The sequence below is a fragment of the Loxodonta africana genome, chromosome 6, assembly GCF_030014295.1.
Source record: "Loxodonta africana isolate mLoxAfr1 chromosome 6, mLoxAfr1.hap2, whole genome shotgun sequence".
NCBI lineage: Eukaryota > Metazoa > Chordata > Mammalia > Proboscidea > Elephantidae > Loxodonta > Loxodonta africana.
The window spans coordinates 36362961-36367479 of NC_087347.1; the positions used below are offsets into that span (position 1 = coordinate 36362961).

Genomic DNA, 4519 nt, shown 5'->3' on the forward strand with positions numbered 1-4519 from the left:
GCCAAGCAGACTAGAATCATCAAAGGTGAATCACAGGAAATCAAATAAATTACAGTGTAATGGAGGAAGCTGACACAAAGATAACTATTATATATTGTGATAAAAACAAAAAAACAAAAAACCCATATTGTGATAGGCACAGATATATGATTAAAATACTGTGTAATGAAGAGGTACTGTATAAATCTACCTAAGGGAAAGAAGAGGAAGAGAATTTAAGGGTGATAGGAAAAAGGCAAGGAGAACTCCAAGAAAGATGGTGGTGCCTGTGTGTAGCTTCAAATACTTAAATTGAATTTAGGGAGGAAGAAGGGTTAGGTGTTCCAAATCAGTGCTTCTCAAACTTTAATGAACAAATGAAATACTTGGGGCATACTCTTAAAGTGCATACTCAAATTCAAAGAAGTCTGGGATGGGGCTGGAGACTGTACATTTTTAATAACGTCCTGCCAGATGATTCAGATACTCGTGGCCCACACTGAGTCATGTTTTAAACAATGGAAACACACACACAAAACACTGTGATGTGTTCAAGCACGTACGAATAGCTTGGTATTCCTGGAGAGTAAATCGTGTGAAGGTAAGGGCAGATGATTGGGTTACTAGATTTTTCTGTGCCTCACCGAAGAGCTTGGATTTATCCTGTATTGTCCATTAGATTACAACAGCACGGCTGACTTTAAGCAACAATAGGAAAAAGCCAAATTGTAGTGTATTAAAGAGTAAACAGATGGGTTAGTTTCATCAAGAGGAAAAACCAAACAAAACCAATTTAAGAAACCCTGGTGGTGTAGTGGTTAAGTGCTATGGCTCTTAACCAAGAGGTCGGCAGTTCGAATCCCCCAATGCGCTCCTTGGAAACTCTACGGGGCAGTTCTACTCTGTCCTATAGGGTCATTATGAGTAGGAACCGACTTGACGGCAGTGGGTTTGGTACTCGCCAAAATAGGTAAGGTCATGAAAGACAAGCCGGTAGAACTATTTCAGATACAGGAACTTTAAGAGACCCAACAACTGAATGCAATGAATGAGCCAGAAGTTTCTATAAAGAACATTATAGGGATAATTGGTGAGATGTGAATAGGTCTATAGATTAGATTGACCTGATGGTGTAGTGGTTAAGAGCTTGGCTGCTAACCAAAAGGTCAGCTGCTGGAATCCACCAGCTACTCCTTGGAAACCCTATGGGGGCAGTTCTACTCTGTCCTATAGGGTTGCTGAGTCAGAATCGACTTGACGGCCATGGGCATAGATTAGATAATAATATTAATCTCTTGACTTTGTTTTTGAGAAATATGCATTATTTAGGGGTAAAGGGGCATCATGTCAGTAACTTAGTTCAGAAAGAGGTAAGGCAGTGTGATAAAATGTTAACCTTTGGGGAATCTGAGTAAAGAGTATATGGGAATTCTTTGTACTATTTTAAGTTTTCTGCAAGTATGAAATTATGTAGAAATAAAGTTTATTATTTTTATGAGTGAATAGATGGGACAGAAGGAACACAATAGCACTGCAAACGACCTAGGGAAGCCAGAATCCTAGGGCTGTCTTGATCCACCCTCTTGTATCTAAACCCATTGCCAAGTTGTCAATGGGATGTTATACCTTTCAGATTTGCTCCATCTTCATTTCTACCACTTTCACAATCCAGCCTAATGATCTCTTATACTGGTTCCTCCAATCACTGTAGCCAGAGTCATATTTTCAAAGTGCAAATGTCACACCTGCTCCCTACCGCTATCACTTACAGTTTTGAGGAAGGAAAATTCTTAACAAAGGACCCTAACACCCTACCTGCATGGGCTGGCTCCTGCTTGCCTCAGTTCTTCATCATGTTCCTTTGCTTTCTCCACTACACTGCTGCTGTTCAGTTCCCAAATCTGCCCAGCTCCTTGCTGCCATGGCCTTTGCGCATACTGTTGCCTCTTCCTATTTTTTTTCTCTTGTCACCAACTATTTGTGTTCATCTTTCAAATCTCACTCCCTCTGGGGAGGCCTTTCCTAGAGCTCTTAATAGGTCAGTTACATTCTCTCCGTAACATCATGTACTTCTCTCACACATTGCAGTTGGAATTTTACACATTTGAGATTATGTAACTGAGGCCTGTAAACTATATAAAGGGCAGAGACTACGCCTGTTTTTGCTCACCATTTATCTCTAGGGTGTTGCAAGTGCCTGGCATATAACTGCCTCTCCCTCATTACAGAATGAAGTAATGAAAAGGCAGGCAGGAAACATGAGAGATGCTAGGTCAAGGTATAGAATTTTAGGATGGAATCTAGGAGAGTATTTGGGAGTGAAAGAACTGTAATGGGAGGAGGGTTATTATCGATAGGACAGGTGAAAGTAATGCCTGGAGTTAGTTTCTGAAATTGTCATACGTTTCCTATTTAAAGGGTCCACTGCAACCTTACAGGAGACCAAAGAATAAGAGGAAGATAAATGTGAAGGAAATACTTGAAAAAATTCAATGGAAAAAAAAAAAACACATCAGCATTTGTGAAGGTTAAGGTTTCTTCACAAAAAGTTTGATATGCCTCTAAAGACAAGGAGGGTGGTGAATTCCTTTTAGAAAACAACAAAACAAAAAAACCCAAACCCGTTGCGGTCAAGTTGATTCCGACTCACACTGACCCTATAGGACAAAGGAGAACTTCCCCATAGAGTTTCCAAGGAGCACCTGGTGGATCTGAACTGCAGACCTTTTGGTTAGCAGCCATAGCTCTTAACCACGACACCACCAGGGTTTCCTGAGAAAACAAGAGAAATTGTTACGTTAAAACAGGGGTGGGCACAAACTTTTATAATACCTACCTGGGCCAAGCATACGTACATTTCAAAACCTAACTCGCACAATTCTAGCATCACTTTTTTAGGAATTAGTTTACTCCTGCTGTCTTATTTTACTATTTCACATCTTTTTTCTCTTATTTGGGTTGGTGGGAAATCTCGGGGACAATCTTAGAATCCAGCCTAATGCATGTCTCTTCAGCTTTTTAAAGTCATTTTGTTTTCTTGCATCCAGTTTTGCTGTATGTCCATCTGATTCTCATTTCTTTGCAGTAATCTTTTTATTCTTTAACAACTAAGATATCTTCATCTTTCATATGCTTTATGACTTTTTTAATTTGCCATATTTGACACTTGAGTTCTGTGAAATCTTACGGTTATAGAAAAACTCTTGGCTGTCACCTTCATTCTTCCTACTGTCTTCCGTTACTCCACTTTGGTTTGTCCACCTTTTTTCCCCCCATCTCTTTGTTGCTCTGGATTGTGGAATTCCTCTTCCAGCTTACTGATTTTGATTTTCAGCTGAGTCCATTCTACTATTGAGCCCGATTATTTTGTTTTTAAATTTCAATATATTTTCCATTTCTTAGATCTTTGTAAAGGGGCCTTTCCCCTATTTCTTGGTAATACTAAAGACCTGTTAATGTGTATTCTGTGAATGTTCCTGTAACTAACTCTTGAGATGGTTCTCTCATTTGTTGTTTGTACATTCCTTGTTTTGTGGTGTTGGTTTTCCTTAAATTTTTGGACTCTTGTGTATTCATCTTTAAAGTTGATAGTCCCTGTTAACCACTGCTACATATGGGATCCTCTTGATCGGAGGAGTAATTTAAACTCTACACTATTTTCAGAGGATATTAGGGATGAACAGGCCATGTTTCAAGGTGAGGCACTTGGGCATTTGCCCTCTTTCTCCAGCCCATCCATTTCTCTGCCCTAAACTCTCAGATAAATGTCATCTGTTGAGACAGATAACCTCATCAAGTAGCATGGCTGGGGTGTAGTTGTCCTATCAGCTACTCCAGATAATTGTCCTGCTCCATCTCTCTCTAGGTGAAGAGCACCCTTGGCGTTGATCACACACTTTGTGGCAGTATTTTTCCATGTGCTTCTTGCTCCAGGTTTCCCCTTCAAATTCCACATGGTTTCAGTCTTTCAGAGATTCCTCAGAAATTTCACTCTACTCGCCAGTTCCCTTTTTCCCTTGCAAATGTGGATATATATGGGCAAATGTTGACGTATAAAAACCTTTTCTATCATTTTTAGAGAGCTTTGTCATCTTGAAACCAGAATCCTAGTCACTGATGGTAGGCCATGCTCTTTATTTCAGTGTTGGTGAGAGTTTGGCACTTCAGCTTAGGCATCTCTTTTTCTATTTCTTTCTACATCTCCAAACCCTTAAAAAAAGAAGCCAATTTAGTTATTAATCGAATACTGGATATATGGGGTTCAGGTAGACAATAGTAGTCATGAAATTGACACCTGATATTTATTGACCACTTGATTATGTCAGACACCCTTCTAATGACATTCACAAGAATTAACTCGTTTAATCTTCATAACCCGAATGCCTGGGGTAATCTCTGTTTTACAGATGAGGCAACTGAGGCACAGAGATGTTAAGTGACTTAAATTCATTCTTTAAAAAAAGTGAAAGGATGGTTGGTGCTAGGCTGTTGAAAGTGGATGAAATCTGGTTCTTGCTTTCAAAGAGTTCCAGTTGTTGTG

At 39.5% G+C, this 4519-nt stretch overlaps 1 protein-coding gene across 10 annotated transcripts in view; it reads left to right on the forward strand.

The window, feature by feature from the left end:
• The window catches only part of KANSL1L (KAT8 regulatory NSL complex subunit 1 like), a 125343-nt gene that overhangs the window by 105617 nt on the left and 15207 nt on the right, over positions 1-4519 (forward strand). The window lies entirely within an intron of this gene.